This window comes from Silurus aristotelis (genome assembly GCF_946808225.1).
Source record: "Silurus aristotelis genome assembly, chromosome: 16".
NCBI classification, from domain to species: Eukaryota; Metazoa; Chordata; class Actinopteri; order Siluriformes; family Siluridae; genus Silurus; species Silurus aristotelis.
The window spans coordinates 1334865-1356760 of NC_139589.1; the positions used below are offsets into that span (position 1 = coordinate 1334865).

At 37.2% G+C, this 21896-nt stretch overlaps 1 protein-coding gene and 1 long non-coding RNA gene across 2 annotated transcripts in view; one reads left to right on the forward strand and one right to left on the reverse strand.

Annotated features, from left to right (window-relative positions):
* The window catches only part of LOC310738964, a 49039-nt gene extending 40403 nt beyond the window's left edge, over positions 1–8636 (forward strand). The window contains exon 2 of the long non-coding RNA XR_014537197.1: positions 8092–8636. This is a non-coding gene — a long non-coding RNA (uncharacterized lncRNA). The remainder of the gene's footprint in view (positions 1–8091) is intronic.
* The window catches only part of LOC310738879 (rho GTPase-activating protein 7), a 50773-nt gene that overhangs the window by 23422 nt on the left and 5455 nt on the right, over positions 1–21896 (reverse strand). The gene's annotated exons all lie outside the window — the stretch shown is intronic.

The following is a 21896-nucleotide window of genomic DNA, read 5'->3' on the forward strand; positions in this document are numbered from 1 at the left end:
ATCAATCACAATACACTACACCAAAATACACTACAACCTGAGCATACACCACCAAAATACACTACAATCAATCACAATACACTGATTCACAATTCAATTTACAATACACTACACCAACATACACTACAATCAATCACAATACACTACACCAAAATACACTACAATCAATCACAATACACTACACCAAAATACACTACAACCAATCACAATACACTACACATAATACACTACAATCAATAACACTATAATACACCAAAATATGCTCACAATACACTACACATTATACACTGATATACACCTGATACAATACACAACACATAATACACTACAACCTAAAATAATAGACTACACCAAAATACACTACAACCAATCACAATACACTACACATAATACACTACAATCAATAACACTATAATTCACCAAAATATGCTCACAATACACTACACATTATACACTGATATACACCTGATACAATACACAACACATAATACACTACAACCCAAAATAATAGACTACACCAACATACACTACAATCAATCACAATACACTAAACCAAAATACACTACAGCCTGAGACTAGATACTATATCGCGAGGCCCTACAGAGAGGAACTCATTATTGAAGGTAAACTCCCAGTCTTACAGGTCATATACAACACATGGTGTCTGAGGAAAGTTAAAAAACCCCCACAGCTGATCCCCTTCACCCAGCACACAGCCTGTTCAACACACGGAGTATTTACTCCAGAACCAATAGGCTGAAGAAGAGTTTTTACCCTCAGGCTAAAAGAATCATCAACAAACTCTGAAACAGTCTCACTGCAAACCACAACTGCCAACTGATTCTGTTACACATTTCACACATAATTGCATACATATTTCTGTTTAATATACTGGGACTGCACTATTCTCAATTCTCTCAACTCTTAATTACATTGCACCCAGTTTTACTGCACCTTACCTGCACTACGTGTCCTTGTGTATTCTTTTTTGCACACATATATATATATATACATTTTTTTTCAAGAATACTTCATGCTATTATGTCATGCATGTAAATACTCATTTAAATTCATTTTATATATATATATATCTAACATATATATCTCTCTAACATATATAATAGAGAGAGAGAGAGAGAGAGATACAATACACAACACCAACATACACTGCAACCTGATACAATACACAATACCAACATACACTGCAACCTAAAATAATACACTACAATGTGATACAATTAATTATAATTAATACTACAGCCTAAAATAATACACTACACCAAAATACACTACAACCTGATAAAATACACAACACCAAAATATACTAAAACCTGATACACAACACCAAAATACACTACAAAGTGATACAATACACTACACCAACATACACTACAACCTAAAATAATACACTACACACCATACACTACAACGTGATACAATTAATTACACAAAATATACCACAACCTAAAATAATAAACTACACCAAAATACACTACAACGTGATACAATACACTACACCAACATACACTACAACCTAAAATAATACACTACACACCATACACTACAACGTGATACAATTAATTACACAAAATATACCACAACCTAAAATAATAAACTACACCAAAATACACTACAACGTGATACAATACACTACACCAACATACACTACAACCTTGAATAATACACTACACACCATACACTACAACGTGATACAATTAATTACACAAAATATACCACAACCTAAAATAATAAACTACACCAAAATACACTACAACGTGATACAATACACTACACCAACATACACTACAACCTAAAATAATACACTACACACCATACACTACAACGTGATACAATTAATTACACAAAATATACCACAACCTAAAATAATAAACTACACCAAAATACACTACAACGTGATACAATACACTACACCAACATACACTACAACCTAAAATAATACACTACACACCATACACTACAACGTGATACAATTAATTACACAAAATATACCACAACCTAAAATAATAAACTACACCAAAATACACTACAACGTGATACAATACACTACACCAACATACACTACAACCTAAAATAATACACTACACACCATACACTACAACGTGATACAATTAATTACACAAAATATACCACAACCTAAAATAATAAACTACACCAAAATACACTACAACGTGATACAATACACTACACCAACATACACTACAACCTAAAATAATACACTACACACCATACACTACAACGTGATACAATTAATTACACAAAATATACCACAACCTAAAATAATAAACTACACCAAAATACACTACAACATGAAATAATACACTACAACCTGATACAATACACAACACCAAAATACACACAACATGAAATAATACACTGCACTAAAATACACTACAACCTGAAATAATGCACTACACCAAAAGACTACAACCTGATAAAATACACAAAACCAAAATACACTACAATGCGATACAATACACTACACCAAAATACACTACAACATAAAATAATACACTACACCAAAATACACCTCAACCCGAATATACACTACACTAAAATACACTATAACCTGATACAATACACACTACAGTACAATATAATACAGCTAAACTCTACAGCCTGAATATACCCTCCAACAATAAACACTACAATCAATGACAATATATTGCACATAAAATACCCAACAACCTGAGACAAACCACACACTTTTTATTATTAATATTATTATTATTATTATTATTGGAGTGTAGGAGTGTATTTCTCAGTGTGCAGTTTAATTTAATATTTTTGTTTAAATATTTTTTTATAATTGATTTATATTACTACATTATTAGTTGCACTTTCGCTCCATCACTTCCCAGAACTATTCAGAATTTTATAATGTGGCATCTGTAATAATTACACCGAACGGTCCATTAACCTCTGCAATGAAAATGTACATATCACTGCATCGTAATCGCTTACCACTGCATTAAATACAGCCAGACAGAAATGCTTTTCTCCTCGTGTTCAGCTCAGAGTTCCAAGTGATGTGTTTAAGCGGATTTGCTCGTATTCCCAACAGTACACAATAAACATATACAGTATAAGAAAAGCTCGGAAATGAAATGACGTGTGGATGTGTGCATCGTGGCAAACTAATAAATGATGATGATTCTTATAACAAGTATAAAAAGCAACTCAGCATTGTTAAATACACATAAAAACATTATAATACAACCTGAGACAATACACTACACACGAATTACACTACAAGAATCAATCACTATCGTTTTAATATATATTTTATTCTAATGAATATGTATTATATTATTCCCAATAGTTTATTCTCTTTATTTCATGTTTCTCTCAGTTTTGCTGCTTTCTGTAGTTTAAGTTTAAGTTTGAATTTCTATCCAATCAGATGTCGGCTGTCGTATCAAGTGACGTCGGGGCCAAAGTAATCTACCATGAGCCCACCAGGGGGCAGAAAAGATATGCTACAGATTATGTAACATGCTATAGTACAGGTGATCACAGTTACATAGATAATATCATGAAGACTGGTTTTATATGGTTAATAAAATCTTATTGGTTAAACAAACTTTAGAAAAAAACCTAACAAATATGTGTAACATTGCTTAATAGAGTTAATAGTTGAAAGGATCAGGTTGAAAAATTAAAGAATGACACATACTTTGGGATATTAAGTGTCCAATTGACTACAAACTATTGCTTCTTACTTACAAAACACTAAATGGTTTATCTCCATGTTTCTCTCCAGTTTCTTACATGCTACAATCCATCACGCTCCTTCAAAATCTCAAAACTCTGGACTTCTAGTAGTTCCTAGAATAGCAAACTCCACTAAAGGTGGTAGAACATTCTCACATTTAGCTCCTAAACTCTGGAACAGTCTTCCTGACAGTGTTCGGGGCTCAGACACACTCTCCCAGTTTAACTGCAGATTAAAGACGTATCTTTTTAACGGGTTCTACACATAACACACATCACATCATAACCTTGTGCTCCAGAACATCTGATCACATCACATTATCAACTTGTGCTGCTAATATCATGAACAGCAGCTACGCTAATTTCTCTCCACTGCTTCTCTTTCTCTCCCCATCCCGAGGCATCCTGAGGTTGCTCCAGCCCCAGTCACGTCCCACCTCATGGAGATTGTGGACCTTTAAAAAAGTAGATACCCACAAACATCCCGAAACATCTAGAGACGTACCAGTGCCAATTGGATCCCACTTCATGTGGAGTTTGGACACTGGACCTCTTTAAGTGTTTAAAGGCTCTGGCATGGAGAAGCTGGTGTTGGATCTGATGATGATCTTAGATGTTGAGCAATTTTATGAGTTGCTCAGTAGCTCCTGGTTCCATAATCTCAACTGACTGTAGAAGACTGTAGAAAGAACATTACTCATAATCACACACTCCAGTGCTCATGTTAGTTTTCACTCTCCAGTGTTCTGTAGTGTTTAAAGTCTATGATCACACTCTTGATGTCACCCAAATGAGGATGAGGTTCCCCTTTTGAGTCTGGTTCCTCTCAAGGTTTCTTCCTCATAACATCTAAGGGAGTTTTTCCTTGCCACAGTCTCCATGGCATTGATTGACTCTGCTTTCTTTAGCTTTCGAGAGCCAGTTAATGTTGGTGTTCTTCACCTTACTGAAACCTTGAGTAACAGCTGAAAATATTATTCATCACATATGTTTGTCTTTAAAATGTTAAGGAATTTGTTTACAGAATCTGATCTACGATGTTTGAGTTTGGGTGCTTGGCCTGCGAAAATGCTGCCTACAACTTTTATTATTATTATTATTATTATTATTATTATTATGTTTTAAAAATAATAAAAATGATCTGCTCACTGGTGCATGGACAGAATCGGCTGAACCTACCAGAACATTTGATGGTCATGTGTTTTGTTATTTGTCAGATTAAATGCTGTAGGAAATGTAAAAAAAACTGTATATAATTGAGTCACGAACACACATCTGGCTTTATATCTGATTAGTGCATCCATCCCGAGTGTACGTATTGGCGCTTCCACTAGCTTTACTCGAATCTGTTATATGAGTCAAGGGTCTGGTATGGTGAGCCTTTGATGTTTGTACACAAGGACATTCATTTGGAGAAAGACAAACTTGACAGTGATTCACGCTATGGGAATGTTTATAGCCATGACACTCATCAGAGGCCGCATCGCTGCTGAAAATCTCTATTTCCATAAACACACAACATCTTCGGGTCATGCATCAGCGTGTGTCGTATCGGGAGCTCTGAGGCCACCTCGCGTCTTTGCTATAATAGGTAGGGCTTAATGGACAGATGATGATTTGCAAGGGAATGTCGGCGCATGCAGGAAGCGGCGCTCGAACTCTGTGATCTTGTGCAGTGATATGACCTTTTATAGCTGCTCGCCTGCAGAGGAAATCCTCGCCTAATTAACTAAGTCCTGCCCGAGGCCCTTAAGTTAGCACTTTCCGGTTCGGTCCCAAGGAGAAAGCTGGACACTGATGAGAAACAGATGGAATATATAAAGATTGAGGTCAAAGAATCGAGTCAATATACACTGAGAAGGGCATGAGGACATGCTAAGAGTTATGTTTGGATTCTTCTCGACATGCTGCTTCGTGTCCTTGCGTCTGATCTTCACAACACTGGGATCCTTCACAACTTTAAATCATTCTCCTTCTAGAATGTTGCAGAAACTTCCTAAATGTAGCCGGAGCAAGACATAGCACCTCTCTCCATAGCTCTATAAGCGCTTAAGCCAAAATTCCAGGTTACTCCTGCGCGTTTATTGTTGGTGATCCATAATCCTGTTTTGAAATGTTAATGGAAAACCATATTGAAGCTGCCAATGTTTTAATATACACTTCTTCCAGATACATTAATTCTTGGCACCTCACTTTACCTCCTTCTTTTCCTGAATGTACCTGGCGAACGTCCAAAGAAAGAGCTTTGCTTCCTTGCTGCAGACGAGGAAATGCGTTTCAGGTTCCTTCGTGTGATTTAACACATCTTTAAGAGTTGGAGAAACAGGATTAGAGCATCTCCCACTGGCTCTCGCTATTTACGGATCAGAAGAGCAACCTTTCTGATTGCAAATGTGAAGATAAATCCGTGGTCATGGTTATGCTTGATCCTGAGCCTTCTGGTATCTCTGTTGCGTTGTTTTATCTGCTTAGTTTTTACCGCATTTTTGGTTGCAAAAATAATTAAAACCCATTCTAAAAGTGTTCATCAAACAATATTTATGCATTTTCTATAATCTATTTCTACCTTGGTTTTACCTTGTTGTCTCATGGCTAGAAGTGCCCTCTGTAAGTTTGAGGCCACCTGAGAAACATGCATGTGTTTTGTGTTCAATAGGGTTTATAGCTTTGTAGCAGGAGATCCTCCACTCCAACCCATGTGTCTTCACGGAGCTGGCTTTTTGCACAGTTGCATTGTCATGCTGGAAGAGGTTTGAGTCTCCGAGTTCAAGTGAAGGTTTTTTTGCGGTACTAAAACATTAAGTATCAGCTGATATCATTACTCAGCTTTTAAATGTTACAGTCAACCATTTTTGGATGCTATCAGTGTAATAAAGAGGCGGAAATAAAATGAACTGAGATTGAATGTTAAAGATTGCAGAATTGGTGGCTCAGTGGTTAAGGCTTTGGTTTATTGTATGGAATTTCAGGGATTTAAGCCCCAATATGGCAAAGCCACTGTTGGGGCCCCTAAGAAAGGCCCTTAACTCTCAGTGCTCCAGGGGTGCTGTATCATGTCTGACCCTGTGCTCTGACATCACCAGGACATGCAAAGACAATCTGCAATTCCACTGTGCTATAAATTTGCCAAGTATAAAGCTTCTTTCTTGAGGTGGTGGTGTTGAGTGTATTACTCTATTTTGCCCCCTGGTGGGTGTACAAAACAAAAGACTTCCACAAAATGGTATTAATTTAAAGCATGATTCGTCTGGAACCAGATTAGAACCTTTATCGAGTGACCGCAGTAATCTCTGAGACCTCTGGTCTGTCAGACATGGTAGCATCGTAAGCTTAGATGTTCTCTTTACATTCTCTGGAACAGTTTATTATCTAAGATACGCAGCAACATGCTTTCATAACCTTTACTTTGTCCCGCTGTAATGCTTTGCTTGTTCTTTAAGCAATGGAAAGCCACAGTGCATTTTAAGTTCCTTCCGATGACAAGTCGTGACATTTAACGTTGTGAATGTTCTTCGGTGATCTCTTGAAACAATATAAATATTTGGATGAGTAATGAAGGAGAATAAACAAGAATAAGGAAATTATTTGGTTCAGAATATTCGCCTCAGATTCTATAAACATGATATTTATATTACTGTATAGATGACTGTGAATACCCAGGATTCTTCAAAAGATGATGCATTTCTTATTTCTCGTGTTTTTTTCCGTCATATTGTGTCTATGTGACTGAACACAACAAGGTTAAAGGTCATAGTATTCCTAAAACCCAAAAGACTGAAGAGAAATCAGGCCTTCTTTCTTTTTAATCTCTTTAAATTTAATTTCTTGTCCAGTGATGGACAGTAAATGTAATTCAATATTGTTCTTAAGTGGCTTTTTCACGTATATGTACTACCAAGTATTTCCATTTGGGGAGAATTTGACTTTTGCTTCACTACATTTTAAATTCAAATATATCACTATTTATATAATATTTATACCCAAATACATTTGTGTTAAATCAGTCGTTCCTTTTTATTTTAGGACTGCATCAAGGATCGGCTCTAAGCCCTTTCCTGTTTGCAATGGTGATTGACAGGTTGAAGGACGAGGTCAGACAGGAGTCTCCGTGGTTATGATGTTTGTGGATAATATTTTGATTAGTGGTATTAGTACAGAGCAGGTGGAGTAGAGCCTGGAGAGGTGGAGGTACACGCTGAAGAGAAGGGGAATGAAAGTCAGTAGTAGTAAGACAGAGTACATGTGTGTGAATGAGAGGGAGGGTAGTGGAGTGGTGTGGTTGCAGGGAGAAGCGGTGGAGAAGGTGGAGGAGTTCAGGTACCTGGGGTCAACAGTGCAAAGTAATGGAGAGTGTGTTAGAGAAGTGAAGAAAAGAGTGCAGGCAGGGTGGAGTGGGTGGAGAAGAGTGATAGCAGGAGTGATTTGTGATAGAAGAGTATCTGTGAGAGTGAAAGGGAAAGTTTATAGGACTGTGGTGAGACCTGAGATGTTGTATGGATTAGATACAGTGGCGTTGAGTAAAAGACAGGAGGTGGAGCTGGAGGTAGCAGAGCTGAAGATGTTGAGATGTTCGTTGGTAGTGATGACGATGGACAGGATTAGAAATGAGTTTATTAGAGGGACAGCACATGTAGGAGGTTTTGGAGACAAGGTGAGGGAGGTGAGATTGAGATGGTTTGGACATGTGCAGAGGAGGGACATGGGGTATATCAGTAGGAGAATGCTGAGGATGGAGACACCAGGAAGGAGGAAAAGAGGAAGACCAAGGAGAAAGTTTATGGATGTGGTGAGGGAAGACATGCAGGTAGATGGTGTGAAAGAGGCAGATGTAGAGGACAGGGGGGTATGGAGACGGAGGATCCGCTGTGGAGACCCCTAATGGGAGAAGCCGAAAGAAGAAGAAGTATCGTTCCTTTTTATTAATGAGGATAAAAACGTAACTGGTGAAACACGCAGCGAGTCACCAATCAGGATCGAGCGCACGCTCTGTTTTACACGTGTTCTGATCGGCGCTCGGTGCATCTACTGATCACCAACATACAGTTCAGCATCAGTTCAACATCAAGCAGAACATTTAGAGAGGAATAAATGATGGAGAAACTCCAGACTCGAACTCACCACCACACACGTCGTTAAAAAGAAGGTTTTGTGTTCATGATGATTGTAATAGAAATCAATCAGTGTGTGAGTCATTAATATCATTCTATTAATAGATCAGTGTGCTGAGAGTCACATTTAAGTCTTTACACAGAAACTGAGGTGATTAAGTAAAGAATCTTGTAACAGATTTATTTATTATATAAACATATGATATAAACATTATAGCCATAATACATCAGAAGGCAAAAACTTTTGTACTTTTACTAAAGTGAAAGTTTAAAGGAAGCAACATTTTGTGCACCACTGCAATTTTCTCATATACAGCACACTAGGTTTGTTCAATCTGTACATTTGAGACGATGAATTTGGTCTGAATTTATTGATATTGCTAAAAAAAAGTGTGCAATAAACATTCAAAGATCACCACCAGTTTCAACACTAGGCAACGTTGCCACGTTTCGAATGTGAGGCACATGGGAGATATTTAATTCTTCTTCCTCTTCTTCTGAATAGGGTTTATGTGGCATAAATTTTGGTGCACTGATTGGGAAGGGTCTAACGAACATTCTGGCCAAATTTGAGTCAAGTGCTTCTAACAGTCTAGCGCCACCATTGGGTCAAATTTGGAAGCCTTGTGTCCAAAAGAATTGATGAGTGTATTATATCCTATAGGATCAATTTCCATCTAATTCGATTTTTCGGACATCTTGGATTGTTTGTCTTACACATTTTGTTTAATCATTAACAATTTTGGGATACATTACTTTTATCATCTTCATATACACTCTCAGTTTTGTTTATTTATTTCTGTGCAACAATACTTATTTTTTGAAATTTTCTTATAAAATAAATGTGCAATACCACTTTTTTCATATTTCTTAATTTCATTCATATTTAAGTTATTTTTTGGTTCATTTGATCTTTTATAAAATGTGCGACTGGAAGCTTCTGTTACCAAAACTAATTCCTTGTAAATGTAAACATTAAAGATCTTCCTGATTCTGATTTTGATTCAGAAAAAGCATTGTCAATCTTATCAAAAGATTTGAAATACTCCAAATGCTTTGCCCACAATGAGCCAACAGTGAAGTCATCAAACAGGTAGTAGGAAATATGACAGCAAGGACTTGGATTACTGACGCAAAATTTGGTCTGCATTTTCTGTGACCTGATGCTATGATCCAATACAAACTACCCAAAAGTTACTTTTCATTTTTTGTTACACAGTGGACAGTGTTTCAAAGGAAACCGTATCTCAAGGTAACAGATGTGTCACTGAAAATAAAGTTTTAACTTTGTGTCATTCGTTGAACGACTTTTACAACCGAAGTCCACAGCATTTGGTGAGAAGTTTCCAGATAAAAGAACCATTTCATAAAGCTGAGCAGAGCAAATTTAACATCATACAGTGGATAAAGTCTCGAAAAACAGCTGCTAGTTTTGCGGCAACTCGGGAGATAATGAAGCGCGAAAAGACGTTCACAGACGAAGGAAATGTGAAAAAATCTTTCAGTAAAATATCAGAGCATCCACCCGGTGAATGATCTATTGCCAGGCAACACTCCTACGACTTGCTTGGGACAAAAAGGTATAAATTGCTAACATTTAAAAATACAATCGAATTTGCAGTAGTGCCACCTAGTGGTGCAACTACCTTACATTTGCATAAAACAACAAATTGTGTTATATTCATTTAAAGGACAATTATGTTTTGCGGCTGCGGGTAAATTTTATTTGGCGTTTGGGGTTTAAAATGGCTCTTTTGTTTGCAAGGGTTGGAAACTGCTGATCAGGAATCTAACACTTCTGTTAGACCACAGTTCTGGCTCTGCTTTTCGCTGATCGATCAGGCCACAGCTGTAGTAAGGTCTGTCAATATGAGGCTTACTAATGAACCGATTAATGTACCGAGCCTTAATGTGTAAAATATGTGCATGAATTGTGATCTACTTCCTCGAGCATTAAGCAAAAAACATCCAATATCACACATGAAAAACAGGAGAATGTAAATCATTTTGCAACAGGATCGGCCGCACAATTGTTGGTCTTGTGTGCTTTATTATTCGTCACATTAAACGCTGCAGCAGATCGAACAGCACTTCTAATGTTTCCTATCACCAGAATTAGATTTTATTTGCCTTTTCTTTGCCGTAGTCGTAACGCACGCAACAATAACGTCTGCTGTCATTTAGGCACGTCATTACCGGTGTCGGACGTATTCGACGGGTCGCGTGTGTTCGTAATGACAGCTGAAAGCTTTTCAACACACATCATCATCATTATTACATCTGGTTTTGTTGTTCGCTCACTGCTGGGTTCGAAAATGTGATCTGAGCTTTGGGAATAAAGGTGAAGTAATTGATGTGAAAAACGGACTTCTGAGCTGACAATCTGAAAAACACAGCATGAAATACGATCCTCGGAAATGAATCTATCAGACACAATGAGCTTTAATAGAGTGAAAGCTTTAGATCGGAGGAATTACATCATTACCATTATCACTGGCTTTGGTTTGCTCGAGCTGCTTTACTGAGCTCCAAAAAAAACCCTGATTTCTACCATATTTCTGATGGAAAAGTCAGAGGATTTTATTTATAGAGTAAATTTAATGCGTTGTATTGAACATGTCCTTTATCTCCAAAAGGACTGTATTTGATATAATGCAAACTTGTACATTTATTGTGTATTTTTCATTGGTGAGCCATCAGGACCAGCGTGACCTTCTCTGCTCTAAAATAACTAAATACCTCCAATAGTCTGTTCTCTTAATTTTATAGCATTTCTTTTGAGTTCGCTGCTGCAAGGAGTTTATGTTTATTACGTTGGAGCTTCTGTCCAATCAGATTTCAGCCGTCACATCGTGTGTTGCCGGGGCCAAAGGAATCTTCTATAAGCCTTCAGAAATCAGTATTGTGGCACCTATAGTACATGCTGCTCAAAGCTGTTGCTTAAACCAATCAGATTAGAGTTAGTGACACCGGGGCCCTCTAGCAGGCCTTCATGTCCTTCGATTGGACGGTCAGAGAGCACCACTAGTCAGAGCTCACAACCCTCTCAATTATATGTATGTGGATTTAATAGTTTTTATTCCACATACGACTGACAGAGAAACTGATTTAAACTTAAAAAAAGCTGGACATCGTGAAAAATGTCTTGGTAATTTATTCAACAGGACGCCATTTTGTTTCTTGATTACACAGAAAGTTTTCCAGAATGTTTCACAAAACATCTATGGACCTTTGAAATAGGATTATAACCTCGAATGTTGTAGATGAGGCTGAGGAACTGTACAGGTTCAGGATTCGAATAAAGTTGAGCTTTTTGGTAAATAAAAAAATGACTAGAAAATCAGGAATTGTTTTATTTTTTAACTACTTAACTGTACACTCTTAACCGTTTCATGAACTTCCATCACCTGATTGGTCAGAAAACATCAACGCCAGACACCACAGTTCCTTAACTAGCGAGACACTGAGATTATGGCTGATAACAGAAGCATTAGCATTAGCCCGTGGATGCCATTTATTTTGCGCTAAAGCTCGAGTTTGTCATGATTGAGGAGACGGAACGATATAAAAAAAACCCCTCATGCCAGAGCATTCGATGCAGTTTGGCTTTGATGAAAATGTCAAGCTATTCGTTCTTATCGAACATCGCTATCTGTTAAAGATCACGGCATTAAAGAGATCGTCGCGTGTGTAAACAGTTGGCAGGTAAGCAAAAATGTGACGCATTGACCGAAACATTCTGATGCGACTTTCAAAAAATGTCAGATTCTGACGAGAGGCTTAGTCATCGTCTGAAGAGCCAGACAAGTTGTCCAGACTGTGATTCCTCATAGTCCTGTAATAATGCTACGTTCTTATCATGAGAGGATCAGACTCACGTGAAGACTGATGGTTGTTAACAGCTTTAATATTTCTATTTACAAACACTCACCCTGACAGAGATGTAATACACATTATATGGACAAAAAGTTTGAGGACACTTGACCATAAGAACATCCCATTACACATTAAGTCTCCATTATACTGTTATAATGAGCTCCACTGATGTTTTACTAGATTTTGTGGAGATTCATTCAGCCACAAGGGTGTTAATAAAGTCAGGTACTGATGTAGTTCAGGTGAGGAGGTTCCTGGGGTCCAATCAGGGTTCACATTAATTCCAAAGGGGTTAAATATGGTTAAGTGATCTAGAACAGGATATCTTCCACTCCAGCCCATGTAAAGCAAAATCGTCATGGAGCTGGCTTTGTGCACAGGGGCATTGTCATGCTGAAAAAGGTTTGGGTCTCCTAAAATATATACAACCACATTCAAAGATGTGCTATACAATTGTGTGCTTCAGCCATATATGGCTGGAAAAGACAGGTGTACCAATACTTTTGTCTATATAGTGTATATTCCTGAACCCTTACAAATGGATTTAATTGCAAAGTGCTAAACAGTGTGTGTGTGTGTGTGTGTGTGTGTGTGTGTGTGTGTGTGTGTGTGTGTGTTAGCCTAAAAATGGTGCTAAAACATTTAGCACCTATTGATATATATGCAGTCATTTGTGCCATGACACCATTATACGAAGTGCACACATTAGCCAAAAAACATAATATAAAAAAAACCTCAACGATATACATGATTTTAAACATTCAACCAATATTTATTTTCATAAAATCCTCATTCATACATTTTTCATATCGATTAAAATATTAGCAATCTTTTTGGAATGAAAAACGAAAACAGAAAATCACCTTTTAAAAGAAATACTTATCATACGGCTCATTTCAGCTCCCTAGACTTATTATTGCACAATAAACATGCGAAATTAACAAATGCTAATTAAAATAATAATAAATAAAAAAAATAGTAATAAATCAAGGCCCATTGGGGCACAAGTCATGTTGCCCCTAGTGCCTTTCTACAAAGTGAACAATATAATGGAAAGAGTCGTTTCTATTCCAAGATATACTGTTAAGATTTAAAAATTCTGGAGTCTAGAATATTAATCCATATATTAGAAATGCGCGAGAACTACAGTGGCCTTGCTTCCCCGAACAGAGGCTGAGAAAAAAGGAAAGATTATGTTTGTTTTTCTCAAACTCTGAACAGTTTCCGAACAGGTCTCTGGTATTCTGCATGGTTTTTGCGATCATTTCCTGAACATATTTCAGATCTGGCAAACCTGGTTTACGGAGATGAGAAAAACACACATGGAAACAGGTTTTATACAAAACCAGTGCAAAATGTATTTTTCACCTTTGAACATTTTGCTGTTTAAAAGTGTGTCGTTATTAAAATCTCCAGCAACATGAACAAACTCTAAACTTCATGATGGACCTTTTAAAACCGTTACATAAAAACTTAGAGTTTATTAACACGTTTCTCTGTACCGTGTCCTTTTTTCCATTGGCTGAACTGTTTTAGGGTGTGGCCCTGGCAACATGGGAAAAAAGTGGGAGGAGTCTATTTTTGGAGGGAAAAACAACAATAGAAAACTATGAAGGTCCTGCTGAGTATTTTGTTATAAATTATAAGTGCTACAAAAAACGGTTTCTTTCATGCAGACTGAACAGGAGAGATGATTGAGAAGAAGATTTAGGATTCGGGTGAACTTCAGATTTTAAAGACCGGTGAGTTTTGTTGATTTATTTTATTGCTTGGTTTGGTGGAGATCTTTTTTTTGCGTGAAGAACATAAAATTCAGAAATAGAGCTTTTTTTCTTTGGATAATTGGTTTGGATTTTGGCGATGAGAAATGCAAGGGACTTTTGTCACAATTGTGCGTTTTAGATATTTTAGATGTTAGATGTAGCGCAATACAATTTGAATTGATAATATTCTGTTTAAATGAAAGATGCAATTCAGGTAAAGATTTGTCCATTTTACTTAGAATGAGACTCAAAGATCCGAGTCAGTAAAATTTATGTTTCTGAAAGTGACTCCTTGAAAAGCTGGTGACGTGTATGACGTGTTCGGTATCTACGTGATTATTCCAAGCTGAAACCGAAGCAGATCCTTCATCCTTTCATTCATTTTCTCCCGCTTATCCGTAATCCGGGTCGCGGGGGCAGCAGTCTAAGCAGGCCCCCGCCTTCGACTGCTGCCCAATCCTCAAAGCACCGCCCCTTACGGTCCCTCCTGCAGGTGGTGAGCCCACGGGAAGGCGGCCCCACGTCACTCTGACGTCACGGACCTTGATATTTCCCTCGTAAGGGACCCCCGGAGCATAGAGGGTTAAGGGCCTTGCTCAAGGGCCCAAGAGTGGCAGCCTGGCGATACCGAGGCTTGAACCCCTGACCTTCCGATCGACAACCCAGCGCCTTAACCGCTGGAGCCACCACTCCGAGCAGATCCATGGAAAGTAAAACAATCTGCTTGATTGTCAGGACGTCTTCAGTGCATCCAGCACCTATTCACACTCCATTAACAATCTTCATCTGCAGTCTTCATAACAATCTTCTGCAACCATTAACAATAAATCCTGATAAAATGATTGCAAAAAATTGCAGAAATTACTTTTTTTTATTGTGTTTTTCAGAGATAGATCTGAATCAGACTCGGAGAGGTTTCAGAATATTTGATGCCTTTTTTTTTTTATATTGGAAAAGAAGCAGAATTAATTATTTTTGCATTTTGAATGAAGGGAAAAACACTTTAATAAACGACAAAATAAATAAATAAAAATAAATACACTCACAACCTAGAAAACGTAGCAGATTGTAATTCAACATTTGAACGAAGTTTTGGATGTACAACTGTTAATATATCAATAAAGTTGCTAGTGGTTGTATTATATCTAATATGTTGTATTATAAGTTGTATTATATTTCACAATGATGGAGTTGATTTGAAGGTTTTGGATAAGAAAAGTAATAATTTACAAATAAAACAAACCAAAAACTACTTTTTAATATATTTAATTATAAATAATTTACAGAAAAAATTAAACTAAATATTAGATGAAGCTGTAAAGGTCTTACTCTAGATACTAGCGAGCTCATTAATCACTCAGTTTTTAATTTAGATCTTTCAATTTTTGATTCCTTGACAAGCAGAAGTGTGAAATTGTTAGACAAATCCAATTCACTCGCATTCTGTTCTTACTAGCCTTTTCTTTGTGTTTTTTTTTTTAATGGTTGATACAAATTTTTTTCTATGATGAAAAATTCTGACGTTCGTTACCTAACTTAAGCTACATAAATATTGCAATATCTGTTAATCCACCGCATGGTGGCGCTCTGTGGCTGCCTGATCTGTATATGTGCCTGATACACATAATCCTTCCAATGAATTATATCAAAATCGAATTTTTCAATTATTGATATTACATTTTTTTGTTTATTTTAAAAATCATGGTACCGCCTGATGTTCCAGGGACCTTCAAATTAAAGCTAATGAGAATCTGCCTGGTTTACGCTCTATATATATATATAAGGATATCCTTTAATAGATGAAATCAAGTACATTCAGAAAGAGAGAGAGAGAGAGAGAGAGAGAGAGAGAGAGAGAGAGAGTAAACGAAATGGCACAGTAAACCCTCATGGTTGCTTTGTTTCCTGATTAAACGCTTGCCTCGATGTCCTGTTTCAGCGGCGTAATTGATAGGCCGGTCAGGTTGTTTTCTGACATCAGAAGAGCATGTAGAAGTTGAAACATTACCCTCCCTTCTTAAACTTTGTAAAGAGAGTCAATAGGCAGGTCAAGTGTGTCAGGAAAAGCCGATGCCAGACAGAACTTTGGAAGCATTACAAGGCATAGTCCTTTAACTTGATTAATAGCAGCTCCTTTGCTTTCTTTCTTCTTTTTTTTTTTTAATTAATTTGTTTTGCTCTCTTGTGCCAAAGAGAAACATTTTCCGAGTAAAACAGTTCATCCACCATATATATATATATATATATATATATATATATATATATATATATATATATATATATATATATATATATATATATATGTATAAATATAATAGAATTTAGGATTTTAGATTTGTATTTGCGTTCAAGGAGGACGTTCATGGATCATTTTTTATGCCCCGTGCAAAAAGAAAAAAAACAAAAGAAAAAAAACAGCGAATCAATTTGTTCCTTTCGCTCTGCCTTGCCAAGATGAGAGAAAGAGAAAAAGGATTACAGAATCGGCCTGAGACCAATAAGGGGGAAAAATGTCTTGAATGGGCGAATCAGTTATTAAACATTATTGGGCCTCTCATCTCTTATTCAGGCCTGCAGTCATGGTTTGGCAGGAGAGAGCGCTGCCACCGCTGCATGATAGATTCGAGGACTAAACAGAGCCGACTCGAGTTTCAAGGTGAGGAGGCTTTTTATGAACTGGAGGATGGAATCGGGGCTAACTCTGCCGCGATCGCGGTTTCCATTAAAGCTAACACAGCAGCGTGGAAGCCTCATCCGTCATCGTGATGCGGAACAAGGGCCCTATGCGGGAAGACGTGCTCTTTTCCACGGCGCGGGATAACATCCGATAAATCGCCGTGTGTTTCCTATGATTTACTAGAATTCCCTCCTCAGTGCTTCTTCATTCATATCTGACTTGTTTGGTTCCATTCGTTCTGTTCCAGATCCGTCCCAGTTCTTTTCAGCTGCGTCGCTCGTATTTCTCAAACTATTTCTCGCTTTGTGCACTTTATATGAAATTCGTTTATGCAAATGACTCTTCTTTTCGTGTTTCTCTCGTCGCCTATCTCCAGTCCACACTTCATCAGGTTTCATGCAGAGAAACTCTATTAGCAGTCTGAAGAAGCACGGCTTCCATCCGAGCCCCGAGACGACGGCTGAAGCCTTCAGCTAGGTCACTCCTGTTTGTAAACGCGGGATGTTCCAGCTGTGCTGACCACAGAGGAGGCAAGCTACTAGCGTTTGGCCTTAGGGTTAATGTCCTTAATTATTGCAGGACTGAAACAGACCTTTTGTGAGAGAAAGAAAGAGCGAGAGCAAGAGAGAGAGAGATCTGGAGAATCAGTTTAATTACAAAAAGCTCCTCTGCCCTCTGTAGGAAACTGGATGCGTATTTGGTGTGAAAACTTTACTAACGCAGGAACCCGCTGCTGATTTTTGGTGAATAAAATATTTATTAGTTTAAAGACTACTATGTTAGAACATGTTTCTCAGTTGTTGGTCAGAGTTTCAGCTAGAAATCGATCAATTTATTGACACCGATAGCTGATTTCTGCTATTGCCAAAAATCCATACCAATAGTTTTTGTCTTCCGGTCCCCTGTCATTACGAGAGCGGCCTCTAGAGGTAAATCACTGACACCACGTGCTGTTTGTTTTCCCACGTGAGACTGCGCGCTGCACGGGGAGTGCTATATTATATTTGTAGTTTATTAAATGTAGAATTATATTTATTCATTAATAATATATTCATTTTATATGTTCAGTATTTATCCAGTATGCATTTTAAAAACATCTGGTTGTTTACTCGATTAACGTCTTTTGATTGGACAGTCGGAGTGCGCACTAGTCAGAGCTCGCAAACCGCATCTGTAGCAAACTGCACAATCTCAAATACATTGGTGTGGGTTTAACAGCTGTTATTTTTATAGAGGAGAAGAAACCGATTTTATCGCAGATACATTTACAAGATGGAGTTTTGAAAGAGAAGATGGACATCGTGAGGAAAAGTCAAACAAAACTATTCCAAAAAGTTTTTAAGCTTTTTTCATAAACCATTTACACTTTTGTGTGGTCTTTCCTGTAGAATTTGCACAAAACACACACAATTTGCCTTTTGCCATTCCCTGGAATCCCCAGGAAATCATGAAATAAATGCAGGAAAACCCCGTGGTGATGTGATGAGGTGAATATCGATGCTTCTGCTGGAGATGATGTATGTGGAGGTGCAGTTGTGGCTCCAGTGAAAGGATGCTCTTAATACAGACACATCCATCTGAGGACGATATCATCAGCTACCTCGCATCTTTCCACCGAGCCGACTTCACGTTTACACAGGAGCTCCATTCATCCTGCCCAAACTACAAACCGGATCAGATATGTACGGTGACCATTTCCTCCCTGTTTACCCACCACCTCCCCTCTCTCTCTCTCTCTCTCTCTCTCTCTCTCTCTCTCTCTCTCTCTCTCTCTCGGATTTACAACCTCCTTTCAGGTTTTTCTCAACCACATTACATGCCAGTCAGCTGTTTTATTTTCCCACCACCTCTCAATGACCTGCATACCCAGCACTCCCGGGCCCTCGGGTGACCCCGAACCAGTAGCCGTCCATATCCCAACTCTATACCAGGCCTTGGGCCTTTTTTAATTTATTATTATTATCTGAGAGATACATGCATTCTATAAAAGAGAGATTGAGAAAGATGAGAAAGAGCAAGACTATAGGGAGATGGCGAAGCGACGGAGAAAGAGGGAGGGATGCAATAAGCGAGAGAGCGATAGGGCGAGGGAGGAGAGACAGAGATAGAGGGAGGTATGATGGTGCAGATAAGGCAGCGGAGAAGAGAGATGGAGGTAATAAATCGGGCCGAGCGAAGGGAGTTGCACGGCTGTGCAAATGCAGAAACGTCAAGAAAACTGAGTGCGCAGTGAACGAAAGAGGCAGGTTTTTTATTTTATTTTTTTAAATGAGGGTTAAAATTGTGCCAGAGTTTAAGGTTGAGCGTAAGGAAATGCAAAGTGTGCAATGCTAATTAAACACATTTATATACACAAAATTCTTTGTGTGCTGTGAGAACCCATGTTCTCCGTTCTTGGAACCAGGAGGGAACACTTTTTCCCTAAATCTAGATTTAGAGTTTCAGGTATTACTGAAGCTGAACACCTTCACCTCTCATCCAGCTGATGTTATCAGCACTATAGATACACCATATAGACATAATGTTTGTGGACACCCGACCAGAAGTTTGGTGTGACCTTCTTTTTGAATATCCCATTCCACATTTAGTCTCAATTTACTGTTATAATGAGCTCTTCTCTTCTGGGAAGATGTTCCACTAGATTTCATGGAGATTTCTGCTCATTTAGCTACAAAGATGGGTGTAAGTAAAGTCAGGTAGTGATGTAGGTGAGAAGGTGAGGAGGCCTGGGGGTGCAGTCAGTCCCAAAAGTGTTCATTCATCCCAAAAGTGTTCAAATGGGTTGGAGCGCTATAGCAGGAGATCTCCCATCTCTTCCTACTTATGTAAAGCAGATCTTTATGGAGCTGGCAGAAAAAGGTTTGGTTCGCCTAGTTCATGTGAAGGCAAAATTCCATGCTACTGCATCCAAAGACGTCGTGCATCAAACGTTTGGGGGCTGGAAAATTCAGGTGTCCCAATACTTTTGTCTGTATAGTGTATGTCTGTTAGCTAACCGAAACCAAAGGCAGGTGAAAGTGCAGTAAGACTTAATACATTTTCCGTTATAATCTGCTTCATTTTGAGTTAATTTAGCCGTTTTTATTTAGCTAATGCTAAGTCGGATGGACTAGCACTGATTCAGCAGCGATCATTCATGCTATGCTAAATTCAGGTTATTTACCAGACGTTTTTCTTTTTTATTTCATTTATTAGCAAACTACCACTTTAATGTATATGAAACTAATGTTGTCTCTCTTTGTTTTTGCTAATAATTGACTAGCATTGATTTTAGCAGCTAGATTTCCTTGCTAATGCTAAGTATTATTTATTTCATTCAATTGTGATTATTTACATATTATATATAATATATACATAGCAGTGAAAATAAACTTGCAGAGAGTAAAGTAATGGTGTTGTTTTGCTTTAATAATTAATACATTTATCAGTTTTAGGTTTTTTTTATGTTGTTTTACTGCTTTTTACTTTTTATCCCCAGAGTAAATTTTCTGGCTTGGTACTTCCATTTTTAATTAATTTTAACACATTATCTAAGAACAGAACCTGTTGGAACGTGTGCGAACACACGCACACGTACGTGAGCGCACACACACACACACACACACACACACACACACACACACACACACACACACACACACACACACACACAGTTATTCTAGCAAGTATAAAAAGCTATAACGAACGGTTTGATGGATCTGCTTGTGTATTCTGTTCATCATCACTTTGAGCAATAAATCTCCATCACTGAGCTTAATATAATATAACCCACAGTGACATATAAACATATAAATCTACACAAGCAGATTCTCAGTGTTACAACAGTTTCATTCCATCCAGCCAATATAAAGAGAAACATCCATTAAATGGCGTGTCATAAGAAAACAACCCACACGTCTGCAACGCGATTAACCAGTTCAGCTTTTCACACTTTCATATTTACGCCATTTGCAGTTGCCCTCATCCAGAGGAACTTACAATTATCTCGTTCCTCTTAACATCTCAACCACTGAGCTGTCCTTCCCTACACACCTTACGATACCATCATAACGCTCACGAACACAGACTGGAAGAAGCTGAAATCATTTCACAGGTTTATACTTGACCTTTAAAACAGAATAAAAATAATAAAAAAAAGATTAAATTAGTTTTTTTGTATCATTTATATCTATATAATGTTTTCATTTTATTAATAGTAAACAGATTTTTTATTATTGTGAGATTTTTAAATAGCAAAAAAATATTCCATTTTAATTTGATAATCAAATTCGATAATCAAATTAATTTTTTTGGTTTTACTTGTTTTTTAATTATATATTCATTATAATTATAAATAAATAATCTTAATTATGATCACATTTTAATTATATACTTATTAACTTTTTTTAATGAAAATGTATTTTTTTCCCATTGTATTTATTGTTTATTTATTTATACGTCTTTAATGTATTGTAGACAATAAAGAAAAAAAAATCGTCTGGATTCGTCTGCTTGACCTAATTTGGTGTATTTATTTATTTACCACTTTTTATTTAAATAATACATATTAACTTTTTATATATATATATATATATAAGCCAAAGATTTTTTGTTACAATCTGTAATATAAAAACAAGGTATTTCATTGTCATTGTATTAATAATAAACAATATTTATTTATCTATTTATCGAAAAACATTTTTTTAAAGAGTTTAAAAAATAAATGTTCACAAACAAAAACAAAACTACTTTAACACCCAG